General features: G+C 39.6%; 1 protein-coding gene across 4 annotated transcripts in view; it reads left to right on the top strand.

The window, feature by feature from the left end:
* ADD3 (adducin 3) overlaps positions 1–21,596 on the top strand; it is a 92,190-nt gene that overhangs the window by 41,345 nt on the left and 29,249 nt on the right. For 2 of the 4 annotated variants that reach the window (XM_041461170.1, XM_041461171.1), the window contains one exon: positions 2,573–2,669. The exons of the other annotated variants lie outside the window; for them this stretch is intronic. The gene's annotated coding sequence lies outside the window, so the exon portion shown is untranslated. The remainder of the gene's footprint in view (positions 1–2,572; positions 2,670–21,596) is intronic. 4 annotated transcript variants of the gene reach the window in all.

The raw sequence follows: 21,596 nt of genomic DNA, 5'->3' as shown, positions 1-21,596 counted from the left end.
AAGTTGACTTTCCTGAGAGATTTTAGGGCAGAAACTTCAATTTGGAGGTCATATTTTGAGAACTGGTCTCAGATTGAAATATTGGTAAAAAAGATTTTTAGAACATAGAAAAAAAAGCATCAAATTGCCAGGAGTAGATTCCATTTACCCGAGAGAGCTTACAGTAACCACCAGTGACAACATTGATCTGGCAACCATGATCTGCTGCTTAAAATGGCTGCGAGATCAGAGCAGGAAGATAGACAAACACAATTTCAATGTATTAAAAGCATTCCAGGAATAGCCAGGGTACCACAGACCTGCAGGTCTGTACAGGCAGGCTGGTGTGTTTCATTAGGAACAAAGACCACAAAATTGCTAAATACGTGGGCAAATGCGTGGGCAAAATCTCATCTCAGGATTTGAGGGAAGTGCTCGTGCATTTCAGATAGATGGCCTTTAACCTTAGGGTGGGACATGCAGTTATTTAGGTCTCATTTTTCTCCTCTTCAGCTTGCAGAGTTGAATTTGCTGTTGGTGTGAATTGCAAAAAAACCCCAATCATTTGCTCTGTAATCGTATAACTTTTTGAAAAAGGTACTTACTTAACAGCCAGGAACAGAATACTATACCACAGTGTAACTTTGTGATAAATTAGATGGACCTCAAGAAATAAATTCCAGTCTGTTTTTACTGGAAACAGTGGACTGAAATTAACTGTATTGCCTCAAGAGCACTAAATGACACATATGTAATAAAAATCTTTGACTGCTGATGTACATTAATTTAGATGTGAATGTTTGTTTACTTTTGGTCAGGTTCTGACCACAAGATGTAGGTGAAGCTTACTTTGTGGTATGTGTGGCGTTGTCAGTAGGTAGGCTCTTATGAAATCTGCCAAGTCTGAATTTTCTCCTGTCTTTGTATGTGATTGGCACACATCACACTGAATGTTTGTGACTCTTTCTGACATTACTGATTACATACACTTCTTGGTAAGAAGATACAAAATAAATAAGATGAAGTGTCATATTGGCATCATACCAGGCTTTAGGAGAAGAATATTGTTTAGACTAAAAGCAGCTTCAAGCTTTTTCACAGCTAGAGCCTCTTTAAGGTACTTAATGATGGTGAAATAGCTTTAAAGTGAAACAGATTTGCTAGACCAGCTGAAAGGCCCTCTCCAGCATCTGTCAGCTTTATACTAGTTTTGTACCAAAGAATTACAAAATGAACAAAAAACCTCACCAGAAAGGCGAGGTTACTTCCATGGAAATATTTTCTTTCACCAAATCTTTCCCTTAGGCTTTGGGAATATACACTTTAGATAAAATTATGCTATTCTCTTTCAAGCATAAAACATGAAGTTTGCACCATTGCTATTTTGCACATTGTGTCATATGGAAGAAAGCATATGTTTGTAGGTGGGTACTCATAAGCTTGTGTGATTTAGAAAAGTATTCAAAAATCCTCTCATCTTCCCCATAACTTAGTGTTGCATGTCTGCCATGCATCATGCCAATTCAACCCTGGCTCATCTAACTGTCATATAAGGAGGAGAGCTTAAATCAGCTTTTACAAAATACATTTCAGTGCAGTACATTCAATACATTTCACTGCAATAAACTCTTTATTGCCATGAATACAGCAAGGTGCTTGTAGTGGGCTGATGGATACGAGGGGTTTGTTGTTGCCTTTACTCCACTTTCAGCATGAAACATTAAAGGATTTCTATTATAAAGGAGTGTTAGTTTATTTACATGTCATGCTAACACTGAGATGTAGAGACTCTAGTACCACACTGATGTCAAGAAGTGTGAGTTGTGCAGTGCATTTGCTAACTTTTTGGCTCATTTTTCTTTTGTGACAGCAACAGTAAAATACAGAAGACAGTCTTTGAGTTGCACATTAGCTTTAAGCACTTACTGAGAATGGGAGAGAAAGCCTTGTCATTACTTTAGAAATCATTTATGGAACTTGTTAAGCACAATTTCCTATTAAGCTTGTTTGCTTTATAGTAGTCTCCGTGGATGAATATTTTTGTAATCAAATAAATTTGTATTTTGATTGCAAACCCAATAAAATATATCTGCTACCTTTCCACTGTTCCTCCTTCCTTCACTTTTCCTCCTGTTCTATTCCCCACATGTTAAGATGTTATTCCTTCATATTTTTTGAGGAATTGGTCATATATTTTTACTTAATGATTGTTATATTGGCAGTTCTTGCACTTGGTATTCTGAAACCTTGTTTGTGCCTGGTAACAGTTTCTCACAGCATATTTTAGTCTACACTCACACTGTTGCCAGATCTTGGGATGTAGTTGGCACTGAGGTTCTCTTTTTATGCTGTGTTGTATCTCACTGCTAAGAATTAGTCTGTAATACGTGTTGTTGACTTGGGCAATGTAAAAAAAAAAACAACCTCTGGTTGTGAGATGCATAGAAAAGTGTATTACCTGTTGTTCGCATGAATTGCAAGAATTTAATGAATAGACTGTTATTTTTATATCTGGCACTTAGATTTTTTTCCCCCGGGCTAATAAAATAGTTAAGTGATCTCTTCTTACATGTTCATTCTGTCTTGCCTGCAGCTTGCCGGTGTTTTAGAGCTGCACGTGCCTTGCATAACTCGAGATCTCTGCAGTATCAGTGCCTGCTTGTGGATTGTGTGCCTCTGTTGGACACGCTGTAAGTCTGTGGCACAGCCAATGAAGTCTAGATAATTACTCACTTCATGCCAGAGAGAGCTTAGTTAGACAGTGAATTCAAGTGGTATGTAATTATCTGAAGTTAGGCAGAAAGAATTACACTCTAGGACCTAATGGTTTCACAAACACAAATGCTGAACATGAAGATGTTAAATTTCAGTACTTAATATAGATGATAAATGAAAACTGTTACTTTAGGACTTAGGAATTTTTCTTTCAAACTGGGAACTTTTAGACATTGAGCAACTTTGTTCCTGATTCACATCTCGGAGAGAGAAGAACTTAAGTCATCCCAAGTGACTCACAAATTATTTAACCGTGAAGTATGAACTACTCTTGCAAGTTCAGATGGTGCTATTTATCCTTAACTATTATGTGATGTAAGTATTTCTAGGCACAATCAAAACAACTTCCACATTTCAGTAATTATTCCAGCAAATGTGATATGTGTACATATTTAGCATAAGTAAAACAATTTGCATGTATTACAGCTGAATGTGAAAATTAGGGACTTTCTAAACCCCTTTTGCATTCTTTTGGTGTGAAATTTCTTGCTGTGTATCAAATCTGAGCGGTGTGCACAGCTAAACCTCACTATTACTCATATGTAAGTCTGGTTTGGGACATAAGTAGTATGTGGGCTTGGAACCCTCTCTGCATCTGAGTTTTAGCCTTAGTGACTAAAATTTGTATCCAGCTTGAAGCATCATTCCTAAATTTAAATGGTAAATCCTTACGAGCAGAGGAATTGTGGTTTGTTTCTGGGATAGATCTTTCACGCTTTTAAAGAGTACATAGATCTTGGATAGGTTTACTTCACAAGAGAGAATTTTACTCTGGAGAAGTAGCAAACAGAGGAAACTAGTCAGTGAAGAGTTGTGTTTAATTAGCCAGGCATATGTGCACTTGCAAGATTCACTTGAATGATTTCTATTTGCAGTGCTCAGCTGAGTTCTACTGATGCAGTGAAACTTACTGTTATCACTTTTAACATCTATCAGTATTTTCACAGGTTCCTATCAAAATATTGCTGAAAACTGAGCATGAGAAACAAATTTGAAATCAATAACTAACACCCATTCTAGTTAGTGTGGCTGGGGGAGGAGGAATTTTTAAGCTATATAATTTTTTAAGGCATCTCTAATTTTTTAAGGCAGCTCTATCACCATTCCCTTCTTTACTGAAATATCTTCCATTTTGAGGTAAGTCTAAAAAAGCCTTTAATCCTTCTGGGAATTTTTAAAGACTTCTTCATATTCTGCTGTTTAAAAATACTTCTGTCTTGTGTTGTCCAGTATTTAGAATAAGTAGGATATTAAGAAATAAAATTATTTGCATTGCTGAACTTCATGTGAAAAGAACTAATGGTCTTGGGAAGGTGGCCTACATACCTTGGAGGTCTTGGCATTGCTCAGTGTGATGTGATTGACTGATCACCTCCAGAAACTTTCTGTGCATGTTTCTAGGATGTGAGAAGACCAGGTTTTGCTGTGGCAGGCAATAAGCAACGTAGGATATCATCCCCCAATGGATTTGCCCAATGTTGAGTAGCTGAAAATAAAATTGTGGGAAGAATGATGAGTGCTGTTCTTGCTTTCCAGCAGCAGTGGAACTGTTCATACAGCAGTACAGTGAGATTACATGCAGTCTAAATTGTGCTATGCTTCTGATTTAAAAATGTGCTGCTTCTGTTTAGCCTTTATTGAGTCATTGGTTCCAAGAGAGAAAAAAGGGATGGTATTTTAAGCCATTTGTACAAATTCATATCTTCCAGTCAACCATGGGGTTTGGATATACTTTCCTTGGGAAGCTGTAAATTACTGAAAGTCCTCTACTTTTCTATTTTCCAAATTTTAACACTGCATGCTTGTATCATGGTTTTGGAGACTATATCAAGCTTCCAGAAACATAGCTCTAAACTTTAGACATCCTTCTTTGAAAAGGCAATATTTAAATATTTTGTCAATATTGTTTGCTTGAAGGATATTTTTCTACCATTTGTTTTATTACTGTATGGACATATCACAGTTTTATTTCTGCAGAATGTTTTTCTTTCCATGCATTGGGGCACAAGCGTGTAGTTTTAGCAGACTCAGTTTATTTAGCAAAATACACAAGCTGGTACTTCATTGCTTTTTTGTGAAGGGAATAGCCCTGTGATAGTTACTTCTGACCATAGGCACTGGTCGTGAAAATACTTTCTTATTAGTGTCACTCTTTTGAATACCTGTGCAGTTTTGAGAGGATTGATTGCTCCATCCAATGAAAAGGTGACTTGCTGCTACTAAAAATCAAAGGAGCTATTTTTTACTGGTGGTGTTGGAGAAAAAATGCCAATAATATATATTAGAAGTGGTTTGGTGTGTGTGGCTTTACCCAGCAAGAAGGAATCAATTTGAAATTTTTAAATGGGGACTGGCTTGGATTAACTGGTGAGGAAAAAAATATGTGTTGTTTTGAGTTCTTAAATGTATTAGAGGAAAAAATGAGCTGTTCATGTAAACTGGTGAGTTGTGGTAGGATGAAATTTCCAGGGCTCTAACAGGGTGAGGTTTGTCAATGGTATAAATAGCATCCCCCTTTTATATGCCCTGTGCCTTTCCTGAAATCCCAAGGGTGGCATGAGGGGATTTCATTCACAGGAGAGACTCTAAAGGACTGAATTCTGCCTTCAGTTCTGGGGCCTCAGGGCTGCAAGCATTGGTGAGATGACTTACCAATACATAGTAATTTCTCAACAATAGGTCTTACTCTGGAATGGATGGAGCCAAGTCTCTATTGCAACTTTGCTGGGCAAGCGTGATTCCAAGTGAAAGCAACAGCTTTTGTGAAGTGCCCCCAGACCTACCTGTCTGACACCAGCCAACATAAAAACATCTTGGCAGAGCTGGTGCAGACATGCAGGTTTCTGAGCTCATCCCGCCTTGTCTCTGCCGCTGATTGTGTCCTGCAGGCTGAGCCTGGCTTCGCTGGCAGCTCCCCGTCCCCCCTCGGCCTCCCTCTCCCCCAGATAACTTTATCCTCATAGCACAGATACTCAGTCTGGATTTCATTTCTTCCCCTCCAGCTCCGTGTGATCCCGCGCGCATTCCTGACGCGTTACCAGCAGCCCACATCTCCGAAAGTGCCGTATCAGCTTTCAGTGGCCAAAGCTCAGAGGGGAAACAGCCCAGTTCCTCCGTGCACAAACAGCTGGGCAGTTGTGGATGGAATTAATTGCTGATATGCACTGGGCTGTGTTTTTCTTCTCTTGTCATTTCCTTTGCAGCTGTGAAAGGCAAGGTTTTAAGGCTTTGAAAACAGCACAGACCTTCTCAGTGGGAGTAATGTAAGAGTACTGAAATATATGTGTAGATTAGGATTTGCATATGAAGTAAAACCTCTCCTAAGATGTAAGAACCAGCACTGTTGACGTTGATATTCAAATTCCAGGTGCACCTTGCCAAATTAATTTCTGACTTTGGATTTCCAGCTTGAGAAAAAAATCTGGTTGTGGAGATTTGGATTTCTGAAAGCAGTAATCATTGTTTTCTGAACATAGGAGTCTGAAGTTGAGCGTTGAAAGCAATCTGTTTAGAAAATGGTTGTCTTTCATGTATACTCTTGGAGCTAATTTATAAAATGGACTGATGTTACTTTAGCCAAATGTGAAACAGTGAAGTTGCTGAAAGTCATGTTCCAGCCCAGCAGCTATGGGAAATTTATCACGGGGTTGGAAAATACATATGTTATCAACAGGGCTGCATGTCTGCCTCGAGGCTTCACCCAGCCCATAACAATCCAAAAACAAACCACCCATCACAAATGAAAAAATGCTGTCAAAAGTAGATTCGAAGCCCTAATGCTGTCAGAAGCTGCAGCATGCTGGGCTTAGTTGTAAAATCAGTGGAAAAATGTGTGGTACCTGTTGTTGAAGATAGTATTTTGTGAGCTTCCAGTATGAAAGGATAACAGATACTTTTCCCCTTGTTTATTAAAATGTTTTAAATGCACTTTTGTTTTATGGGATTGTTTCACCTCCCCTACTAGTAGGCTTATGCTGCCATGCAGTTTACTCAGGGGAAGATCTCTAAGCTCTTTTGCCAAAATAATTACAACTCTTGTAAGTGTTTTACTAGTACACGGTATTTGCATACCATATATTTATAAATAGTCTCATACCTGGAATGAATGGTTTAAACAAATGCTTGAAAAAGGTTTTGTTGTTTTAAGACCTAGTCTTAATGACTAAATAAATGAAGTTGTACAAATATGCTGAAAATGTCCCCACCGGCTTGGGTTGTGTAACTTCTTGTACTGTAAGATGAGTATTTCAAAGGTCCCACTGAAACCAGGGCCATTATTTATGGTAAATACTGTACAGAGTGAGGAAGGGTTGACAGACCAAGATCTTTAATAAATAAATAAATAGAAATTACACAACTCTTGAAAGGAGCCAAACTTTCAGTCTCAGCACCCACATCAGCCAAACTCTTGCAGAGACTGCTGCAGAGAGCCGTGGGATTGTACTTCCAGCAAATGCAAAGGAGTGCATCCTTACATGCGAGTTTTTCAGCCTTCCATGCAAGGGATTTCCGCTGTGACCTTGTCTGTCGTGGCTAAGAGCACGCAAGGGGACACCAACCCAAGTCTGGCTCACATGGTGTGCCGGAAGTTCAGCTGTAGTAATTTGATTGTAAATCTGAGCCAGGGAGTCAGTAACTCAAATCATGGCTGTTACTTCAAAGAACGAAGGTTGCCTCCTTGAAGGGCTTTTAGTTTTTATAGCTATACAAAAGTTAACTATTTGAGTTGTATGTTGTACATATCCATATATATGTTCATATCTTATTATAAATATACATGTATCATAGGCACCCTGTTCCATATCTGTCATACTAAGTACTTTTTTGGCAGGTAGCAGAAGTTATGGAAACAATTAAAATTCCTGTGCAACACTGGATTACTTATTTGTTTGGAAGAGTGGGTGGTGTTGTAGGGAGGGGAAAAAGGCAGATCTCTGCTTCAAAACCAAAGAGTAAAAGCATTCTGGAGTGGTTTTGCCAGAAGGTCTTTTTGTCAATTTGTGTTTGGACAGAAAGGTCTGAGTATCAAGAATAGAGTTCTGGGGTTTGCACTCTGGTGTATGTTGTTAGTAAATATTTAAAGAATTATAGAGCTGCAGTTGTTTTTATGGCCAGTAACCAACTGGTGATCCTTTCAAGGCAATAAACAGTGTATGAGAACAGTGTTCTTAATTACCCCAGCATGTAAGAAGTTGTTAAAGGTTAGAGACTGGTTGTTCTCTGCTCTGCCTTCACTTTAATCTAGTGCCTGTCTGACTGCAAGATTAAGAGTGGCAAAAAAATCCAACCAGTTTTATGGAACTCATATAGGAGCTGGGCAATTTAATTTCATCCTGCAGTGAGTATCTTGATCCAGACTGTCTGTACTGTGTTTCCTGTGGGTTACGTGACAGGTTGGTGGCATGATTTGCTTTGCAAACCTGTAAATGAATTTATGTTTGTGAATCTTTCAGCTGTGGTTTCTTTCTCCACCCTTTTCTCATGCATAAACTTGAAAAATATTTAGGACAAGATTTCTCTGGACTCGCCACGTCTGATGGTATCTTTTTCAACTGTGGTCTTTGTATATATGTACTTCTAAAACAATTGGGAGGTGTGGTGCAGTGTGCTTCCTTGGAGGGAGGCACTGTTAGTAAAGATTACTGATCTGTGAGAAGAGTCAACTACAGAAAATGCTGAAACTAGCACTGCCTGGGAGGAGTCTGTGGCTTTGGTTTTTAACTCCCTTTGGGTTTTGTCAGTAACTTGGAGCAGGGAAGTGTTTGGTCAGCTGTGGTGTAACAAGGGAAAGATTCTTGTCCTGACAACTACATTTATCAATATAGTAATAAGTTCAGTGTCTTAAACAACCACCTGACCTACTACATGAAGAAATTGTATGCAGTCAATAAATACTTCAGATTGTTCTGTATGTGACTGACAAGCCATAGTTGACTAATGAAATACAGGGTTTGGCAGTGCTAAAGCTCGAGACATCGTTGAGTGAACTTTGTGTAAGAGTGGGTTCATTCAATAAAAAATAAAAGGAGCATTTAAAGAGCCTTTTATTCCTGTCATAATGATGCTTTGTGCTATTGCAGTTGTGTGTTTGACAGAATGGTTGAGGATGGATGCTGCAGATAGTTGTCTTGTAATTTGAGTGTCTTCTATTTGACGCCAGCATGATTTTTATCTTCAGTGTTGTGACATGACTGGTGAGTTACAGTTTCTCTGTTTGAATGGAGTTTCCCACTGTAGTTAGTATCATGTATCCATAAATCGGTCTGTTAGAATTGGTCATTCTGTATATTATGGAATGGGATGGGGTTTGTTGGGTTTTTGTTTTGTTTTGTTTTGTTTTGTTTTTTTAGGAAATGAGATCTGATTTTGCTTCTGCTGAAGCCAAGTAGACCACCAGACTCAATAGGACTGGGCTCAGAGTTTTGAGTGTTTGTTGGCAGCTGAAGTGAGCACAGCCACATGGGGCACAGGGCTGATTCCACTGTGCTACAGTACCATGGGTCCTGTACCTTTGAGCTTTTAAGTCTGTGAAATAAAATTAATCAATTATATTTTGGTTTGTGGTTGAGTTTGGTTTGGGATTGTTTCTTTTAATTGTTGTTGGGTTTGGGGTTTTTTATAGGTAGGTAATCTTGATATGTTTAAACACATGGCTCTCTAAAGCCTCTCATTACTGGTCACACAGTTACAGCAATTGTTGCACTGTAGTTCCCCATCTCTCTTTACTGTATCAAAGTAGTTCAACTTCTGTGAGTATGTGTGCTAATGAGTTTTTATCATCTGTGTGAGTAGTAGCAGACTAGATATTCTGCCATATTAGTCATTGCAGTGTGATAATAATAGAGAAGTCTACTCTCATTTAAAGCTATAGCAGAGTGCATGAGACAGCCTTCATTAATGTATGCTGCAATTGTATTGAATTTCTTCAATTACATCAGATTCTTTCATTACTCCAGAATCAGAGAGATTCTTATGGTAAAGGCATGACCAACTAGTTTTAAATTGTCTATTAAATTCAATTTTCTAGTATCCAAAAGCATACATGCACCCCGGTCAAAGAAAAAAAAAAAAAACAAGAGCTAAGTACCCAAATATTTAAAAATATATAAACTGGGGAGAAGCGATGAACAAAAAGCTTCTAACTTTCAGTAGATTAATCGTGCTTTCAACATCTAGAATGAAGGTTTTTCTTAAGCACAGTTTTGAGATACACAATATTAATCCCAAAGCTTTGTGAGGGCAAGCAGAGCTTAGCCTAGGAGGCAGATACTAAGTTCTGGCATTAGTTTTTTTGCATTGTTTCCACATTCTGGCACTCCACTCCATTTCCTCGCCTCACTGAGCATTGAAAGGGACATAAATTGACATAACTAGATTTTTGTGACTGGGGCAAGGGAAGCAGCCTGAAAGATAAACTTTAACCTGTCATCCTGTCAACAAATTTGCATTGTTAGAAAAGTAAGAATTTATATACCGTGGAGGCAAGAGTAGTATGTAGGGACAATGCATTTAGAAAGTGCATATCTGAAGTTAATTTATTTCAGCCTAAAAATAGAATTTAAACATTCCACTATCTGATTTGCTTTTCCATTAAAATTTTACATTTCCATTTTTCTGTCATAAAAAAAAACTTTGAGTACTCTCACTGCCTAAAGCAAGGAAGTCGGAACTATGACAAAAGTTAATGGCAAAGTAATGGAAGAATTTGGCCTGTCCCTGCAGTTTTGGGGCTGCTAACTTCTCTTAGCAGTCTATACTGTGTCTTGAGCATGCTGCAGTTCAGTTATGCAACCTTGGGAAGTTTCTCTCCCACTGAATGCACTGTTCCTTTATTAAGGCTAATTGGAGTCATGTGTCCCTGTCAGTGGGAAAGCAGACCCTTAGAAATCTTTCTGGTAGATTTGGTGGAAACAGAGCTCACGTTCGTTACTGCCGTTCTGGGCAGTTGGATGTCTCATTAGCGGAATGTTAATGATGTTCAGCGAACTTCATTACTGGACGAGAGGATGTGGTGAAAATATAAAACGAGTGACTTTTCAATCTTATAATTTCCTGTATTGTTGGATTAATTTCTGCCAGTTGTGTCCTTTCTCCCATCCCAGTGCTTACACGTTGTGTACCTGGAGTCTGGTGGATGTGATGCTGGGGGTGCTTCAGCCCTGCCCTCGGGGCTCTCTGCCCTGAGCCCATCCTGCGGCTCCCCTCTCCTGTGAAACTTGCAGTAGCAACCATTAGATTGCCAATCTTCCTGCAACCCCAGGTAGGAAGCAGATTATAAACATCCAGCAGGTAGGAGGCAGATTTTAGCTGTGGGACTGTCAATGCAGTGTCTTTACTGAGTGCGGAGGGAGTGAACATGGCTTTGCACAGCCCCTCAGGGAAGGCGATGGTGAGACCCACGCCGTCCCTTCACTGAGCAGATGTTCCTGCAAACCCCCCCTAACAAAAACAAACCCACCGCGTCCCCGCCGAGCCGCAGGATGGGCTGGCCCCATGTGAGGCCGAGCCCTTGGCTGGCAGTGGGAATTCGCTTACCCTTGGAAAACGCGGCCTTTCGTTTTATCTCGCTGAGGCGACCGCGGGGGAACAATGGGTTATTAGAGCATTGGAACAACACGGGCTTTGAGTGACCCCACGGTACTGTGTTCTGCAGGCAAGGCTAAAAGGAGAGACTGGCTGCCCTCAGAGTTAATTTGGCAGCTGCTGCCTGGGGGCCTGGGCTGATGGTGGGTGTGAGGTGAGGGCGGCCATGAGGGAGCAGGGAGGGCTTCCCCTCAGGGCCGTCTCTGGGAAAGGGAAAGAAGCAAACGCAAAAACTGAGAACTGGCAAAGTTGAAAGTGTTCAGTTTGTTTTCTCTATCTAGTACAAAATCTGTTTTCCTTCATTCTTCAGCTTTTAAGACAAAATGGTTACATTGCTGGTTTTTGCCACCGACAGTAGAAGCGGCTGGAAATGGCTGAATGGCAGGTGAAGCGTCCGGTCAGAAGCAGAAAGGTGCTGACCTCCCCAGTTCTACGCGGAATGGCACAGTTAGGGTTTCACATCCCATGCAGGGTCCAAAGACTTTGATCTTAAATGTGGCCTTTGGAGGAGTCATCCTCCCTGAAGGTAATCTCCCTGAAGCTGTGCACATTGATGAGCAATTAGGTAGATTATGGCATTGATATCTCAGAAGTTAGAGTCCCAGGATCACAGAACAGACTGAGTTGGAAGGGACACACAAAAATCAAGTCCAATTCTTAGCTCTGCAAAGAAACATCCCCCAGAATCACACAATGTGCCCGAGAACGTTGTCCAAGCACTTCTTGAACTCTGTCAGACTTGGTGCTGTGACCACTGCCCTGGGGAACTATTAAAGTGCCCAACCACCCGGCTGAAGAAGCTTTTTCTAATGTCTAATTTGCTGTACCAAAAATTTGTTTTTTCAGAGGAATAAGGATGTAGGGCAATGCTTTAGCTTACAAACAAGGTTTGTTCCAGGTATGTATGCTGCTGGTCTTAAAGGTGCACTTTTATTAGAAGTGCTCATATTTCAGTGCTGGTAAAATATGTAGAGCTACAGAGTGGACATGAATTTTGAGAAAACCCAGAAGGGACGCAACATTTAGGTGTTTACCAGTAGCAATACTCCTCTTTGTAAAGCAGAAACCAGTTTTTTAGTTCCTCAGCTTTCACTTACACATCTACCCCTAACAACAGAAAAAAGAAACCACCTCTCCTGATGACACTTCACTGTCTTGGGTAGAATCTTCCTGCCTCCAGAGCTGAAAAAGGAGCCCATCCAGTGAGTTATTTGTAGGTCAGTTGGTCTTTTCATGATGAGAAATAATGTGATGAAACTAGTTTTATATTCTGGAGTGGTGTACCTATTGCATGCTGAGGTTTTATGTGTATTTTTAATGTGTTTTTCTCAAAGCACATAATAATGAAGAATTGTGGCATCCCCTTCCTGGGTAGCTATCTACTCAGTATGCAAATGTATTCCCAATGCCCTGCTGGAAGCCTCCCAGTCAGTCCTCACTGAACAGTTCCTGCATTACATCTGAGAGTCCAGAACCAAAGACTTTGCTGTCAGTTTGGTGAAGGCAAAACGGGCTCTCCGTGAAGGAGGAAATATTTAATAGTTATGATGTGCACTTTTTTTAATCCTCTTTTTTTATCAGTTGGGGAAAAACAAGCGGTGGCAGCAGCTGTGCCATGTGAGCGAGTGTGTCATGAGCCTGCTGGGCAAGGCATAGTGAAGGGCATTATTCCACTGGGAGGTTGGCACTGGCCATGGCCCTCCAGAGTTGCCACAAAGGATTTTCTGTTCGACATCTAACGCAACAAGCACATTCATATGTTTGCAGAGGGTTTCCATGGAAACCGTGTAAACTGTGATGCTGGCAGACAGAGGCAAAGGTTATACTATTGTAGAGGCCCTTTTGTATTCTCTTTAAATGTTTCAGAGCAGCTATATTTCTTAACTGATATTCTGAGCCTGTGCAGCAATTTGTTCAGATTTTTGGTTTGGTCTTTTGTTTTTCCTCCTTTCTTCCCCCCACCCCCACCCTTGTCTTTTTCGTGGTTGTACTGAGGAGGTCAGATGAGACACAAGAATCACAATGAAAGTGTGGTTCTCTTTTTTTTCTTTTTTTTTTTTTTTTAACACGGGATCACTTGAGTGTCATTATTTGAATTGACTTATCTTTCTGCTAGTGGTGATGATGCAATTGGAAATGGAAGAAGAGAGTAAAAAAAAAAAAAAATTCAACCCCTACTAGTACATTTCTCTTTTTTTTTTTTTTTTTGAGTGCTTTTATTGCTCAGGTAGAACTAACTTGGGTCATTGCTCACTGGCACTTGGAGAATTTTGAATGCTGGTCTCCTCTCAGAACAATGAACTTAGGCTATTTATAGATACCAGTTTTAACACTGGCTAGACTTTAGTATGCTTTGAGGGTTCATGCTGTTTTTGAATTTAACCTACAAATTTAAATTTCTAAATATACCTGTTGCTTTGTTTGTGTTTCAGAAGTACTCCCAATTATGGGCACAAATGCTGCTTATTAAGAAGAAAGAAAACTATTGGTTCTTCTATATCCAAGTTCCCCTTTGATAGTCCATGTTTGCAAAATTACGCTTGTTCACAACTTCAGCTTAATTATCCTGGGAGGTTATTTTAAATGACTTAATCTGTGTCTGGGCTCATGCTGCAGGTCAGAGAGGTCCAGGTACTGCTTGTTCACCTGCTGCTCTATGAAAATGAGAGCTCACCTGATCACACTGTGCATGTATTCATTCCTGCCGCTTAACTTCTGAACCTGTTGGTTATTTTAAGCCAAACTTGGTATGAAGGTAAAAACATTATTTGCTGGTGCTTTACAGAAACTGATATCTGGTTAAAGATGTAGGATTTTGATGCTGAACAGCATCCTCAGTACCTGAAATACAAGTTGCTCAGTCCGTCTGATTATAGGGCACTGACTAAAAAAAGTCCAGGTTAAGTGTAGATAATTAACTGAACTTGATCACGAGTTTGCAGAATTAAGAGATAATTTAAATTCTCAGTTTTAAGGACTAAAACATACTTTCCTGCAAAAGGGGCAAATACCTTTTAGGTGTATAAAATATTAAAATCTTAAATAGACAAGTGACATTAAAGCATTGTGTTTCTGAACTTGTGAAAGTGCTGTCATAATTACGCAAGGCAGCATTTACTTTTTGTGAATACAAGAATGAAAGAGCCAACTTGGAGAACTTACTGTTGTGGGAGACAGTTTCTAACAGAGAATGAAAAGGTGGAATGTGCTGTTAGCTCAGGATGGCTGCTGATTTACTTTAGGACAGCCAGGCATGCCCACAACCTGCTGCACCATGCCAAGAGTGGCCAGGAGGGTTTATTTGTTTACTTATTTCTCATGTCTTGCTATTTATATATCAGATGTATAATTATTGAAGGCTTCATATCCAGTGCCTCGTGAATGTGACAGTTAAAAATAACTTCAAAAAAATAAACCATCCATTTTAGTCTTCTAGAAACCACTGGTCTCCCAGTCCAGTATCACACAGTTACAAACAACGTGTTGAATATGACATGAAAATGAACACAGGATAGATGTAATGAAAACCTTTCTTCAAGTTTCATCCAGCATAATTGTATAATTGCTCTCTCTGAGGTATGGGGGTTGTGTGCCAGGTAGGAGGAGTGTTTCTCATTATGAATTCCACTTTTCTGAGTTTGAAGCCAGAAGTCTCAGGAAAAAGTCTGTTCATATAACACAAAACTTTGCATGCTTTCATCACATCATACTGACTGCTTTGCAGTACAAACTTTGATTAGTTTTGATAGTTTATCACAGAGAGAGAACATGTAGTGATGAGGCAGGCCAAAATCAAAATTCCTTAGCAATTTGTCAGAGAATTACAAAGAACAAAATTATAAACGCACAGCAACCCCCAAATGGTATCTTACATGCTTGTTTCAATGCACACTGGAAGCATCACTCAGTAATTAAAATAAAAATAGAAATCCAGCTATCTCCCTGCCCAAATTGATGCAATAAATTAGCAAGTAAGAGAAACACATCTTACAGGAAAAAAATAAATCTAAGTACTGCCCAACTCTAAAAGCAGCACCTACTCCTATTCTTCCAGAAACCATTGAGATCCAACTCCTGAGACCAGATCAGTCCTGCAGATTCCTTTTTTCCTCTTTGGATTAAGAAATGAGTTCTAAAAAAAAAAAAGATGTGGTTCCTCTCCATCCCCACTGTGGTTAAGGCAGAGCTGTGGCTGCCCTAGGTCAGTGCTGTCCTCCACAGCATTCCAGCACGTCTGTGAGAGCTGTCATGAAGGAGCCCTTGGCAAGCATCTAATCACCTACTATTCAGCACTGTATTAATCAAGTTTTGTGGTATTTTTTGGGCATGTTCTTGCATGGATATCTTTAATTCTTTGAACAATGTTAGGTTTTTACAGATGTTTATAAAAAACCCACAAAGCACCCAACACAAAAGTAAAAAAACCCTGAAAAACCTAGAAAAACGTTACGTACCTTTATTCATCAAGTAGATGGACTCTCCAAAGTCTCATTTTTTTGTATCATCAATAATTTTCTTATGGTGTAAGGTGAAATGCTGTTTACATAGGATCATTTCCATCAGTTATTCAAATATTGAGGGGAAAAAAGCATCACCAAAGCTCAGAATATAATGTCATTTTTCTAAAAATCACTGATTGACTTTTAAATTTGTTGCTTTTAATTCTTAATGTTGGAGTTGAGAGAAGAATTTGCCTCTACATTTCAGACTCTGAACTTGAGCCCATGGGTAACAGATACTTCCACCCAGTATAAACATACACAGGTTTATTTGGAAACAAGCCAATAGCATTTCAATTAGCAACTTTGGAAATTCAAATAAAATTACTTTTAAATATTTCATTTTAACGAGAAGACAGATCCATCTAATATATTTGTTGGCTTTAGAATATTGTTGAAATTACAAACAAAACAAAAAAAACTTTAGTAGAAGGCAAAACTGGAAGAATTGTTTGGGGAAAGGATTTGAGGGGAGAGTCTTTAGTGCTGCATGTGACTGATCAAAGGCTGCACGTGCCTTCAAAATTATGACAGAGTCTTTGCAACTGGAATTCTGAGTTACTGCTGCTGCAGCTTCTTCAAGTCCCTGGTTAGAGGAGAAACCAGGAAGCATTTCTTCATTCCTCACTTGCATGGCAAAGTGAGTGTCTTCTGAAGCAGTCTGGGGTGGATGGTTGCTTGTACCACTTTGGCTGCTGGGAAGTTCTTTTCTCAGTACGTTGGACCATCTCCTCTTTAGTTGTGAAATATTCATCTTTCATGCAACTGAGATCAAAGGAGAGGATGGTTTGAATCTCTAGGACAAGTGTTCAGTGTCATTTGGTGTTCCATTCTAAGAACAATCACAGATGTGTGCAAGTCCCCATGACTTTGTGTGGCATGCCAGGATGCATCCATGCTCTGTAATACCAGAGTAGTTTGCTGTGGAGTGCCTTTTATTTTATCCAAGTTTCCAGGGCTTACAAGTGATGATGGAGGAGGAGAACTATGGGATAACAGTACATAATTGCTTGCTTGTACTGGAAAATAATAGTAACCTAATTATGAAATATTTATGTATTTTGCTTTTGACTTTAAAATACTGCTCTTACTACTGGGCTCGATGCTGACTCACCCTACCCCTCACTGTCTGTCTTACCAAAGCTTTTGTTAGTAAATCTTCAGCACTTGTTCAGAGATGTGCTGGCTGCTGCTCTGGGCACATCTGCTTCTCTGTTAAGTGCTGTGGTTAAGTCCAAAGTGACCCTCTGCCATCAGCTGGGTTTGCTTGAAATTCAGGGGAATACTTTTCCATTCCTGAAGGTGTAGAAGACCTTTGGCTCAGTAAATTCAATTTGCTTTTCTAGTACCATGAGTAAAAGATGACAGAGGCAAGAAGGAGGTCAAATTCAGGCCAAGTCAATTGAGATTGATGTGCATATTTGTATAGGTTAAACTTTGAATGCATGTGAAACTTTCTGTATATGCTAGTTGGGTAGTTGTTGCGGGGGCGTTAATTATTTTCAAGCAAGCTGAAGACAATATTAATCATGTGACTATACACACAATATTAACCATGTGGCTATACACAGAAAAAGTGTTTCTCACTACTGTAAATCCTAGGGATTTCCCTGGGAAGGATAATTAAAGCAACATGCTGTGAACGCAGCTAATAAAGTAATTGCCTTTTGAACTTTTGAGTAGATCAGCCAGGTCCTTGTGGCCCTGCTCTGCTCCGCTCCACACTTTCCCCTGCTCTCCTCCCCCAGATTATTTTTAACCCTGATGCCTTTGTGTAACCACTGTAGACTCAAACTTCATGGAGAGGTGTGCTTAGCGCAATTAGGGAATGGTATTTTCAGAGGAGGGGGACTGAAACACATTCACTGGGAGAGGCAGAATTGCCTCAAGGCAGCCAGGAAAACATGAAAAATTGTAGCATAAGGTATGTGTAACTTAAGTCCTCTGAAGCTGATAATTTTGTAAGTATTAGGGATACAACTATAACCTTCATCAAGTTCTTGTGTTTGTTAACTTTTCCCTTGTTGTGTTTTGACAGTCACAAACATTTGTTTGTAAATGGACCAAGGAGGGAAAAAAATGTCCCATATGCTAAAGCAAGACTAATTTTGGTAATGGAGAAAAAAGAAAGTCTTGGAGCCTTGAATGGGGTGAGAAAAGACACTCTCAGTATAATCTGTGAATAATGATTTACAGTTTTTTGTCCCTTGTGCCATCTCATGGCTGATATAAGCTGTTAGTCCTATTAACAGAGCCTTCCCTCTACACCTCAATTTGAGCTTGCTTTTTTTTAAGCATTTGCTAGAGTAAGGGGATAGCTCTTTTCTCACAATACCTAAGGTTTTTTCCCTTGCTCATGGCCAGTCAGTGGCAACGTGCCTGCTGTACCGTCAGGCCTGGGCTTGGCTGGCATCATTTGTCTCACACTTTCATCAATCCCTAAAATTACCATTTGTAATTCTAGTTAAAAACCTTAAGACAACCGTAACATTTACACTAAGCCTCTTCTTCATATGTGAAATCAATACATGTAGTTGTGTTGTTTTATCTAAAATATTTTGAGTTTTAAGTATAGCTATCATAAATCAGTTTTTGAAATGATCTTGTTTTCTGTTTAATGTGAGAATTATGTATAAGTCAGTAAAATGTTAAAATTCCTTTTTTGAGAAGCTAGCCAGTTTATTTTGACATGGTCAAGCTGATATTGGTGTATTAATGTGATTTATGTTATTGCTGTTCATATAAAATTTATGGCAGAGTGATTCAGAGATCCCAAGATGAACTGGGGAGAGTTGTGCAGGGTGTGGTGCATGATATTAATAAAGATACAATTTGTCCTGAAGACTGTATGATCGAAGACCTGGCACAATTTCATCTTTTCTTCAAGTTTCCAGTTACAATTGTTCTACTGAGATTAGCTGTTGGCCAGGTTTCCCAGTGCTTACTTGTGAGTTACGGAGGGCGTTGAGCTGCAATTCCATATGGTCAGTGCGTGGTGGTGGTCTTAAACGAGGTCTACACTGAGCTGTCGGTAGTGCTAAAGGTCAGGATTTGATGTGAAGAGAGAGCAACTCCAGGGGTTTGGGCTATAAAAAGGTTTGGCTGCATGCTACCATACACAGGATCGGTTGTTGGTGTAAATATTTGTAAAATCCAGCAGTTGCCTTGTGTCGATCATCTGGATTGCCCACCATCACAGCCTCTGACCCTCCAGCAAAACACAGGAGGAGGCAGCTGCTTTGGCCATGACATTTCTCAGGATAATCAAACTGCCATAAATCACCAAGACTTTTCATGTGCCCTGGGACTGATAAGAAGTTTCCCTGCTCTCCAATGTCACACATTGTACCAGTGACCCAGGAGGGCTCCTGCAGGTTACTGGGAGTAGTCCTTGTTACTCCAAATGGCTCTATCCAGCTCGATGTGAATCAATGGATTTCAAAAAAAGTATTTACATAACAGACCTATTTCTTCTACTCCATAACCTTATGTAGATCTGTATATAAAGTAGAATTGTTTTCCCCTGCATGTGTGCAGGTCAGGGATAGCCCAAGAAAAAAGTCACCAGAGGAAGGTGGAGACTTTGCAAGAGAGGGAGAGGAAGGGTGTTGCAAAATATGGAAGGCTGTGATTGCCATCAGCTTTTCCAGTTAAGTTTTCTTTTCATGGAGAAGTTCTTATTTTATACTGTGGAGAAACCCAGGTTTCATGTTTTTCAGGTGACACAGGGACATTGTTCAGCCATTGTCTCTGTGTGTGGGCTATGTGTGTGTGCCTACTTTCACAGCTTAATACGGATAAGTGCTACCAGAACATAATCTTTTAATTTAGCTCTCTTGTCTACTAACTCGTGAAATATTTTTAGGTGACTTAAGTACAAGTGATTATGTAGATAAGGAGGGGTGAGTCTTTAAAAATAAAGTGCTTTTCATTGTCACCTGCGTGAATTGTTTCACCAACAAACTCTGTATTCCTCCTCTGCTACTTTTCTGTAACTAGTTTGCATGTGTGACTGGGTTTGTTCTGACTTGCATGTTTTGTGTATAGAACATCATAATCTCAAAATGTTCATATTGTCTGCACAATCTTAACAGTTTTTGTGTAAAAAAAGAAAACATTTTGTGGAGCAGAGCAAGGAAACCATTACACTGCTGGCTGCTCAGGTGTCACACACTGCAGTGATGGCAACATCCCGGTTATGTACTGCTTTTCCTTGGCACAAGGGCTTCTGCAGTGGGCAGGGTGGACCTTGGATCTGAACTCCCAGGGTTGTGCTTTTGAGACTGGTTTTGTCTTTTATCATACTGACTCTCAGAAAAGGGTGACTGGATAACTTCCTTATCAAGGGTTCCCTCCCTTTTTTTACATGAAAAACTCATGCAGCAGTGAAGGAAATAGTTTGTGTCTACAGGGTTAAGCATGCAAGTTCATTTATGAGACTCCACACATGCAAATAGCATTTATGGCCATGTGGTAGAGCATATTGGATACATCAAACCAGCATTCTGGGCTCCGGAAGTTTTTTCCCCACTTGTGCTGAAAAATGTTGGCAGGCCGGGCTGCAAATGTGGAGGTGCAGACTGCACCTGCTACAGGCTGAGTGCATTATAAGGAACCTTCCTTAACAGAGAAAAAACATCACCCCTGCAGCTAAAGGTAAAGCTACAGGCCTCAAATTCTCATGTTCTGTGTGGCTGTCAGCGACCCACTTAGTTCTCACTTCTTGACAATAAAGTGTGTCTGGCTCCATTCCAGTTTACACTGAGTAAAGTGTGAGTTGCACAGCTTGACTATTTGTGTTGACTTTAACATTGCATGATGTAACTGGGAACAGTAGTGCTTTAGATTTAACACAGCAACACAAAAGCAAGGTTCAAATGCACTCAAGTGCTTATTTCTTAGGAAAAAAATATATTGTGCTGCCATACAGTCTCTTTAACGTGGTGTCTGAAAAGAGATGATCATTAAATTAGCTTGCTCTGTTTAAAAGCAGAGGGACTTAAATATGCAGTGCTGGATTAGACTATTTGATTAGTAACCAGTTTGGGCTGTAGTATGACGAATTGTTTATGGCTGCATTGCTACTGGAAGAAATGGTGTTTGACGCTCCTGTATCATCATTATCTTTATTTCAGAACAAACATTTGTGTAGATACGCAGTTATCTGGTAGGGTAACTGATACAGCTGAAAATGAATCCATTTAATAAAATCCAAACCAGCTTTAAAAACCCTTACAAACATTTTCTGGTATGAATCTCGAAGATGTGATAAAGGGAGAAAGATTGAATGGCTGGGCAGGCTGGGAGGAGATATGACTATTTTTAAATGCATATTAATTTGTGTCAGTTTAAGAGTGTAGCTTGGCCTGAGCGCTAATGTAAGGAATTCCTGTGTATTAGTAAAATCAGTTAATAGAATTTTGAACAAATGCTACCTATCTAGTTATTTCTAGTTCCACAAATCGAGTTTAGGAAATGCTGACCTCTGGACACACATCTTACTCACCTGAACAATGTGTAAGAAAATCCCAAATCCATTGTAAGATAACTAGAAAAAGAAATTTTTTCAGCTCAGATATTTATGGTATTTGATGTCCCCATCAGGTGAATTTCAGAATTAATTTAATTTTGAGGCACTTATCCAAATTATGTTTTTTGCCTTAAAAGAGTTGCAGTTATTCATTTGTGTGTCATTACTGAAATATGTAGGAGGGAGGATGAACAGTTAACTTTCTAGTGCCAGAAAATAACATTGGTGAC

This window comes from Pyrgilauda ruficollis, unplaced genomic scaffold (assembly GCF_017590135.1).
Source record: "Pyrgilauda ruficollis isolate IOZ18807 unplaced genomic scaffold, ASM1759013v1 scaffold15, whole genome shotgun sequence".
NCBI classification, from domain to species: domain Eukaryota; kingdom Metazoa; phylum Chordata; class Aves; order Passeriformes; family Passeridae; genus Pyrgilauda; species Pyrgilauda ruficollis.
Note: the sequence above shows the minus strand (reverse complement) of the source record. Positions and strands in the feature narration are given on the sequence as shown.